Source organism: Oncorhynchus keta, chromosome 15 (genome assembly GCF_023373465.1).
Source record: "Oncorhynchus keta strain PuntledgeMale-10-30-2019 chromosome 15, Oket_V2, whole genome shotgun sequence".
NCBI lineage: Eukaryota > Metazoa > Chordata > Actinopteri > Salmoniformes > Salmonidae > Oncorhynchus > Oncorhynchus keta.
This window is the reverse complement of record NC_068435.1, coordinates 13,107,642-13,118,392: the sequence shown is the minus strand read 5'-3', so window position 1 is coordinate 13,118,392 and position 10,751 is coordinate 13,107,642.

Genomic DNA, 10,751 nt, shown 5'->3' with positions numbered 1-10,751 from the left:
AATCCTGTGTAGTTCTTGTTATACGTGGTCTGCCACTGCGAGGATGATCAGCTGTCCGTCCTGTCTCACTGGAGCTCTCTCTTAGGCGTCTCATAGTACGGACATTGCAATTTATTGCCCTGGTCACATCTGCAGTCCTCATGCCTCCTTGCAGCATGCCTAAGGCATGTTCACACAGATGAGCAAGGACCCTAGGCATCTTTCTTTTGGTGTTTTTCAGAGTCAGTAGAAAGGCCTCTTTAGTGTCCTAAGTTTTCATAAATGTGACCTTCATTTCCTACCGTCTGTAAGCTGTTAGTGTCTTAATGACCGTTCCACAGGTACATGTTCATTAATTGTTTATGGTTAATTGAACAAGCATGGGAAAGTGTTTAAATCCTTTACAATGAAGATATGTGAAGTTATTTTGATTTTTACAAATTATCTTTGAAAGACAGGGTCCTGAAAAAGGGACATTTATTTTTTTGCTGAGTTTAGTAGCTTTTAAACAACTTGTCTTAATTGAAAGGCATTAACAGACTACATTTTGTATGCATTTCAACATTTCTCAATGTATTTTAAACCTGATTGTTATTTGTTGGGGCATCATTTGAACTCGGCATTTTTATTACTCACTTGGCTGACATCCCCCTCCTCTCCCCTGTAACTATTCCCCGGGTCGTTGCTGTAAATGAGAATGTGTTCTCAGTCAATTTACCTGGTAAAACAAGGGTAAAAAAAAAAAAATTGTAATAAACTCCACCGCTTACAATCTGTTCCGCTCAATGGATGGGTGATTAACACTATTGAAGGGACTGGCAACAATTCCCCTCCTTCGAACCCTGGGTGTCTTTGTTTTCAACAGGTTCTGATTCTGCACACCAATGTATACAAATCTTAAAATATTCAGTAAGTTCAATAGAATTATAGATTGGTGTGAATCCCGAGATAAATATTTTTCATTAGGATCTGGCATGTTCAGTGGTATAAAGTACTTAATTAAAAATAATTTAAAGTAATACTTAAGTAGGTTTTTGGGGTATCTGTACTATTTATATTTTTGACAACTTTTACTTCACTACATTCCTAAAGAAAATAATTTACTTTTTACTCCATGCATTTTCCCTGACACCCAATAGTCCTCAAAACATTTTGAATGCTTAACAGGACAGGAAAAGGGTCAAATTCACGGCTTATCAAGAGAACATCCCTGGATGTCATAAGGTGAATTCACCAATTTGTAAGTCGCTCTGGATAAGAGCGTCTGCTAAATGACTTAAATGTAATGTAAATGTCATCCCGACTGCCTCTGATCTGGCAGACTCACTAAACACACATGCTTTGTAAATGATGTCTTGAGTGTTGGAGTGTGCCCCTGGCTTTCTGTTAATAGAAAAATACAAGAAAATGGCGCCATCTGGTTTGCTTAATAAGGAATTTAAAATGATTTGTACTTTTACCTTAGATACTTTAAGTTTAAAAAATACATTTAGACTTTTACTCAAATAGTTGTACTTTTTCCACCACTGGGCAAGTTGGAACCACTGCCTAAAGATATTTAGATCTGACCGTGTTCACAGTATAACTAGAGGGACATTCCAAGCATATCATGATGATTTTTGCTTTATTAGTTTGAGATGATTGGATTGCTCATAATATTACTCAGCTTCTTCAAAATGTTGTCTCTTTTCATTTATTTCAGCTGTAATGTCCCCATGAGACCTCGTTTTCCAGGTGGGACCACGTGAGACACATGTACTGTAGCCTACAGAGAAAACGTTTCCCAACAACAATGTCGGCATAGCACTGTAATATTTTATTTCTTTAAATGCTTATTTACTGAATTAGCTCATGGTAACTTGCCTTGCTTTGGGGCACGGCAGCAATATGCAAAGCCTTATGACTGATGATTCTCTGATCACCAGACTTGGTCATATTCATATCCTTTACAAATTGATCATTGTGTTGTATCGAAGCATTTTAGGCACTTTATGAACAGCCAACCTCCACTGAAAAACCCATGATTCATTCTCTAGAGTCTAAGACATTAGGGGGGTTATAAACTGACATATGGAATTGTTTTAAGATGGTCATGCCATGGCTCATTTAGCTATTTGATTTAGAATTTTAGGATACTTTAAGTGTAAAAAATATATATTTAAAAAATATTTGATAAAATATTGAATTTGGACTTTACTACCAAATCCTATAGAAATGCATTTAAAACAGATTCATACATGGAAAAAATAAGACAGTCAAAAAATGCATAATAAGGAATAAGGTTTTGTAGTGTCTGTCCTATATCTAGGAAATCTAAGACAGCTCAGGAAATATATAGATATAGCGTACCAGTCAAAATGTTGGACACACCTACTCATTCAAGGGTTTTTCTTTATTTTTACTATGTTCTACATTGTAGAATAATAGTGAAACATCAAACTATGAAATAACACATATGGAAACATGTAGTAACCAAAAAAGTGTTAAACAAATCCAAATAGATTTGATATTCTTCAAAGTAGCCACCCTTTGCCTTGATGACAGCTTAGCACACTCTTTGCATTCTGTCAACCGGCTTCATAAGGAATGCTTTTCCAACAGTCTTGAAGGAGTTCCCAAATATGCTGAGCACTTGTTGGCCACTTTTCCTTCACTCTGCGATCCAACTCATTCAAAACCATCTCAATTGGGTTGAGGTCAGGTGATTGTGGATTCCAGTTCATCTGATGCAGCACTCCATCACTCTCCTTCTTGGTCAAATAGCCCTTACATAGCCTGGAGGTGTGTTTTGAGTCATTGTCCTGTTGAAAAACAAATTATAGTACCACGAAGCGGAAACTAGATGGGATGGCGAACGCTGCAGAATGCTGTGGTAGCCATGCTGGTTAAGTGTGTCTTGAATTCTAAATAAATCACAGACAGTGTCACCAGCAAATCACCATCACACCTCCTCCTGCATGCTTCACGGTGGGAACCACACATGCGAAGATTGTCCGTTCACCTACTCTGCGTCTCACCAAGACACAAAAATCTCAAATTTGGACCCATCAGACCAAGGGACAGATTTCCACCGGTCTAATGTACATTGCTTGTGTTTCTTGGCCCTAAGCAAGTCTCTTCTTATTCGTGTCCTTTAGTAGTGGTCTCTTTGTAGCAATTCGACCACGAATGCCTGATTCATGCAGTCTCCTCTGAACAGTTGAAGTTGAGATGTGTCTATTACTTGAACTCTGTTAAGCATTTATTTAGGCTGCAATCTGAGGTGCAGTTAACTCTAACGAACTTATCCTCTGCAACAGAGGTAACTCTGGGTCTTCCTTTCCTGTGGCGGTCCTCATGAGAGCTAGTTTCATCCTAGCGCTTGATAGTTTTTGTGACTGCACTTGAAGAAACTTTCAAAGTTCTTGAATTGTTCCAGATTGACTGACCTTCATGTCTTAAAGTAATGATGGACTGTTGTTTCTCTTTGCTTATTTGAGCTGTTCTTGCCATAATATGGACTTGGTATTTTACCAAATAGGGCTATCTTCTGTATACCACCCCTACCTAGTCACAACACAACTGACTGGCTCAAACACATTGAGAAGGAAAGAAACTCCACAAATGAACATTTAACAAGGCACACCTGGTAATTGAAATGCATTCCAGGTGACTACCTAATGAAGCTGGTTGAGAGAATGCCAAAAGTGTGCAAAGCTGTTATCAAGGCAAATGGTGGCTACTTTGAAGAATCTAAAATCTAAAATATATTTTGATTTGTTTTACACTTTTTTGGTCATTACATGATTCCATATGTGTTATTTCATAGTTTTGATGTCTTCACTATTATTCTACAATGTAGACATTTTTAAAACTAAAGATGAACCCTGGAATGAGTAGGTGTGTCCAACATTTTGACTGGTACTGTATATATATATTTTGTCACATATTTAACCCCTTTTGTGGTGTAGGCACAAAACTCCATCTGCACTTCCAAGTAGGGGTTGCCTCCAGAGGAGTCATTTGTGGATTGGTCAAAATAGTTTGTAGACAAAACCGTTCTGATGCTACAGCCGTTTTTGTGAGAAACCCCATTTTTGGGATGTCTCATGGTCTGACAAACAGGTAGCTCGGCCACCTTCCACCACAGATGTGGAAGGCTGCCATTGGAGGATGTGGTGGATTGAGACACAGCCCATGCAAAAATTATATATCACTAGTTAAAATTTTGAAGGGGATTTTAAAATTATATTAGTTATATTTATGCACCGGTTTCTTATATTTGAAAAAGGAAATACTGCGTAACCCTGCATAGTCTGCGTAACATGTCTGACATATTTCTGCCGTTGCATCAGGTTGTGACATAGACAGTGCTCTTTGTCACTAGAAGAACATAATCATTGCATTTCGATGGGAATATGCGTTTTAGAAAATGTATATTTAAATACCTCTTAAGGATCCGCCCCTTTTATTCCCAATTTTCACCTAAAATGACATACCCAAATCTAACTGCCTGTAGCTCAGGACCTGAATCAAGGATATGCACATTCTTGATACTATTTGAAAGGAAACACTTTGAAGTTTGTGGAAATGTGAAATTAATTTAGGAGAATATAACACATTAGATCTGGTAAAAGATAATACAAAGCAAAAAACATGTGTTTTTAATTTTTTTGGTATCATCATCGTTGAAATGCAAGAGAAAGGCCAAAATGTATTATTCCAGCCCAGACGCAATTTAGATTTAGCAGTGTATGTGCAAAGTTTTAGACTGATCCAATTAAGCATTGCAATTATGTTCAAAATGTTGTATCAAGATTGCCCAAATGTGCCTAATTGGTTTATTATTAACTTTTCAAGTTCATAACTGTGTGTAAACGGTGTGAAATGGCTAGCTAGTTAGCGTGGTGCATGCTAATAGCGTTTCAATCGGTGACATCACTCACTCGGAGACCTTGAAGTAGTTGTTCCACTTGCTCTGCAAGGGCCGTGGCTTTTGTGGAGCGATAGGTATAACGCTGCTTCGAGGGTGACTGTTGTCCCATGTGTGCAGAGGTTCGAGCCCAGGTAGGGCCGAGGGGAGGGACGGAAGCAAAACTGTTACATGTGCACTCTCCTCAAACAATAGCATGGTATTATTTCACTGTAATAGCTACTGTAAATTGGACAGTGTGGTTAGATTAACAAGAATTTAAGCTTTCTGCCAATATCAGATATGTCTATGTCCTGGGAAATTGTCTTGTTACTTACAACCTCATGCTAATCACATTAGCCTATGTTAGCTCAAACGTTCCGTGGGTTACCCACCGATCCTGTAGAGGTTTAAAGACGTGCCTACTCTGAACTCTCTGTCTCCTGCGTCTGACTCCTTCCTCCACTACACCCCGGACATTACACCATAGATTGCGCACAGGCCAATTTGAAGATATTACCAAAGATACTTAAATTAAAAGTGTTAGCAGCACAAAGGGAATGTTGTTATAACATGTCCTTGACATTTGGTTGTCAGGTTTGAGTTCATAGGGGCTTGCCCTTTTTAGGTAAAACTTTGCATATATTTAAACATATTACAGACAAAACAGGTTTTCCAGTATATTTGTTTGCATTCGTTTTCACACAGTAATATCACAGATAGAAGGGGTTAATACACCGACCAGGTGAAAAAGCAGACGCCACTCAACACAAATACCCCAAACCACAGGGGAACTAAACGGTATCCAAAAAAACAGCTCACGTACACGAAACAGCCGTGACATACATGCGTGCGTGCACGACAAGTACACATAGAACAATACCGCACAAAGAGCAGGTGGGCCGGCTGGCTAATAAAGCCCAACTAATAACCAAATTAACAACAGGTGTAACCAATAAACAGACAAGGAGGGGGAGGAAATAATCAGTGGCAGCTAGTAGCAGCTAGTGACGACAACCGCCGAGCTCCACCCGAACGGGAAGGGGAGCCACCTTCCGTAGGAGTCGTGACAAATGGAAATGTATAATAATATATGCCATTTAGCAGTTTTTTAAAAATCCAAAATGACTTAAAGTCCTGCGTGCATCCATTTTACATATCAGTGGACCCAGGAATCGAACCCACAACCCTGGCATTACAAGTGCAATGCTCTAGAAAACTAAGCCATAGAGAACCAAAAATGTAGGGTTTTCAACCTTGAGAGTCAATGAACTCCATGTCTTTCATTGTATGCAAAGTGACTTTTCCTTATAATGTTGAAGTAGAAGTTTTAGATGTTACATCTGCATCAATAACATTAGTTTCGAAATGGTGTCTTGCTTTTTAGTATACAAACAATCAGTTGCAACATTTTTAAAAATACATACCTACTGTATCTCAATGCTTATGGTGTTTCTAAATGATACCCATAATATAATAATAATAATAATATATGCCATTTAGCGGACGCTTTTATCCAAAGCGACTTACAGTCATGCGTGCATACATTCTATGTATGGGTGGTCCCGGGAATCGAACCCACTACCCTGGCGTTACAAGCGCCATGCTCTACCAACTGAGCTACAGGACATCACATGTACCCCTCAGGCCTTGTACCCCTCAGGCCATGTACCCCTCAGGCCTTCACCTATCAGCTGTGATGATACTGATGTGTGGTGACCAGAATATGTGAGCGGAGCGGGCCCAATTTGACTGAGCGAGATTCCCAAAGGCAGCCTTTGGTGTCTGCGACAATTTCGCTCCAATAGCGCTCACTTCACCAGCTAAGGCCATGCCCGGTCCAGCATGCATTTGTATTCTACGGCTATAGCCCCTTGCTTTAGCTACTGACACGGAGCTCACATAAATATTTTCATAAAAAACTGATAAAACACACAGGTGCAAAATCAAGAAGGACGTACAAAAATGAAGACCAAGAGAGGGAGTGCGGTGATGTCCACAACTAAAGAATCATTGTGGAATATTTGTATTTATTTTACCTTTATTTAATTAGACAAGTCAGTTAAGAACAAATTCTGATTTACAATGAAGGCCTTACCGGGGAACAGTGGGTTAACTGCCATGTTCAGGGGCAGAATGACAGATTTTTACCTTGTCAGCTCGGGGATTTGATCCAGCAACCTTTTGGTTACTTACCTAACGCTCGAAAACTCTCGGCTACCTGCCAGAAAAAACACGTATCCAGACTATAATTTTTTAATTGATCCATTATTTTACCAGGTAAGTTGACTGGGAACACATTCTCATTTGCAGCAACAACCTGGGGAATAGTTACAGGGGAGAGGAGGGGGATGAATGAGCCAATTGTAAACTGGGGATTATTAGGTGACCATGATGGTTTAAGGGCCAGATTGGGAATTTAGCCAGGACACCAGGGTTAACACCCCTACTCTTACGATAAGTGCCATGGGATCTTTAATGACCTCAGAGAGTCAGGACACCCGTCCCATCCGAAAGACAGCACCCTACACAGGGCAGCTGAGCCCTGGGGTATTGGGATATATTTTTTTAAACCAGAGGAAATTGTGCCTCCTACTGGCCCTCCAACACCACTTCCAGCAGCATCTGGTCTCCCATCCAGGGACTGACCAGGACCAACCCTGCTTAGCTTCAGAAACAAGCCAGCAGTGGTATGCTATTGATTTAATACAACAAAATGTTGTTTAAATACCGAGCGCTTAATGTCCCTGACTCCTTACCAGCCTAGTGTGTCACACTTCTTGCAAATGCTTCACAATGTATTTCTTTGTAGGCTATAGCCTTGAAACATTCTAAATAATATAGGCTGAATAATTCATTTTGTTTATGGCTCCATGTCTGGCTCCTGACCTTTTAATTAAGAGTGTTTATATACATGTATATGTATATATATATGTATATGTATGTATATATGTATATGTATGTATGTATATGTATGTATACATATATATATATACACATATATTTACATTTACATTACATTTAAGTCATTTAGCAGACGCTATACATAAATATACATATATATACATACATACATATATAAACATATATATACACATATACATACATATATATGTATACATATACATACATATATATCCATATACATACATATACATATATATACATATATATACATATATCCATACATATACATGTATATGTATGTATATGTGTATATATATATACATATATATACACATATACATATATAAGTGTGTATATATATATATATATGTATATGTATATGTTTAGCTACCTGAAACGTTTGACCCAAGTTAAACAATTTAAAGGCAATGCTACCAAATACTAATTTAGTGTATGTAAACTTTTGACCCACTGGGAATGTGATGAAATAAATAAAAGCTCAAATAAATCATTATCTCTACTATTATTCCGACATTTCACATTCTTAAAATAAAGTGGTGATCCTAACTGACGTAAATAATAATATAATAATATATGCCATTTAGCAGACGCTTTTATCCAAAGCGACTTACAGTCATGTGTGCATACATTCTACGTATGGGTGGTCGTAAAACAGGGAATGTTTACTAGGATAAAATATCAGGAACTGATTAAATATCAGCAACCCCCCTTGGGTTGTGCCGTGGCGGAGATCTTTGTGGGCTATACTCAGCCTTGTCTCAGGATGGTAAGTTGGTGGTTGATATCCCTCTAGTGGTGTGGGGGCTGTGCTTTGGCAAAGTGGGTGGGGTTATATCCTTCCTGTTTGGCCCTGTCCGGGGGTGTCCTCGGATGGGGCCACAGTGTCTCCTGACCCCTCCTGTCTCAGCCTCCAGTATTTATGCTGCAGTAGTTTATGTGTCGGGGGGCTATGTTCAGTTTGTTATATCTGGAGTACTTCTCCTGTCCTATTCGGTGTCCTGTGTGAATTTAAGTGTGCTCTCTCTAATTCTCTCTTTCTTTCTCTCTCTCGGAGGACCTGAGCCCTAGGACCATGCCTCAGGACTACCTGACATGATGACTCCTTGCTGTCCCCCGTCCACCTGGCCGTGCTGCTGCTCCAGTTTCAACTGTTCTGCCTTATTATTATTGGACCATGCTGGTCATTTATGAACATTTGAACATCTTGGCCATGTTCTGTTATAATCTCCACCCGGCACAGCCAGAAGAGGACTGGCCACCCCACATAGCCTGGTTCCTCTCTAGGTTTCTTCCTAGGTTTTGGCCTTTCTAGGGAGTTTTTCCTAGCCACCGTGCTTCTACACCTGCATTGCTTGCTGTTTGGAGTTTTAGGCTGGGTTTCTGTACAGCACTTTGAGATATCAGCTGATGTACGAAGGGCTATATAAATACATTTGATTTCATTTGATTTGGGGAAAACTGAGTTTAAATGTACTTGGCTAAGGTGTATGTAAACTTCTGATTTCAACTGTATATTGACTCAAGACATTTCAGCTTTTCATTTTTTATTAATTTGCAAGAATTCTTAAAAACATCATTCCACTTTGACATTATGGGGTATTGTATGTAGGCCAGTGACAGAAAATCTCAATTTAATCAATTTTGAACTAAGGCTGTAACAACAAAATGTGGAAAAAAATAATCAAGGGGTGTGAATAGTTTCTGAAGGCACTGTACACTATCCAAGGAAATGCTAACTTACAGGTTCCTACTTGACATTGTAACAACAATAACACACCATCTATACACACCATCATATACATATATATTTATATTCCGGACTCTAATATTTCTACATTTCTTAATTCCTTTATTTGTATTTTTGGGATTTGGCAGCAGAGAACTGGAAGGAGAGGCGGCCAAAGGAGGAATTGGTTTTGGGGGTGACTAGAGAGATATACCTGCTGGAGCGCGTGCTACAGGTGGGTGCTGCTATTGTGACCAGCGAGCTGAGATAAGGGGGGACTTTACCTTGCAGGGTCTTGTAGATTACCTGGAGCCAGTGGGTTTGGCGACGAGTATAAAGCGAGGGCCAGCCAACGAGAGCATACAGGTCGCAGTGGTGGGTAGTATATGGGGCTTTGGTGACAAAACGGATGGCACTGTGATAGACTGCATCCAATTTATTGAGTAGGGTATTGGAGGCTATTTTGTAAATGACATCGCCGAAGTCGAGGAGCGGTAGGATGGTCAGTTTTACGAGGGTATGTTTGGCAGCATGAGTGAAGGATGCTTTGTTGCGAAATAGGAAGCCAATTCTAGATTTAACTTTGGATTGGAAATGTTTAATGTGAGTCTGGAAGGAGAGTTTGCAGTCTAACCAGACACCTCGGTATTTGGAGTTGTCCACATATTCTAAGTCAGAACCGCCCAGAGTAGTGATGCTGGACGGGTGGGCAGGTGCAGGCAGCGATCGGTTGAAAAGCATGCATTTAGTTTGACTTGTATTTAAGAGCAGTTGGAGGCCACGGAATGAGAGTTTTATGGCATTGAAGCTCGTCTGGAGGGTTGTTAACACAGTGTCCAAAGAAGGGCCAGAAGTATACAGAATGGTGTCGTGTGCGTAGAGGTGGATCAGAGACTCACCAGCAGCAAGAGCGACATCATTGATGTATACAGAGAAGAGAGTCGGCCCAAGAATTTAACCTTATGGCACCCCAATAGAGACTGCCAGAGGCCCGGACAACAGGCCCTCCGATTTGACACACTGAACTCTATCAGAGAAGTAGTTGGTGAACCAGGCGAGGCAATCATTTGAGAAACCAAGGCTATCGAGTCTGCCGATGAGGATGTGGTGATTGACAGAGACGAAAGACTTGGCCAGGTCAATAAATACGGCTGCACAGTATTGTTTCTTGTCGATGGTGGTTAAGATATCGTTTAGGACCATGAGCGTGGCTGAGGTGCATCCATG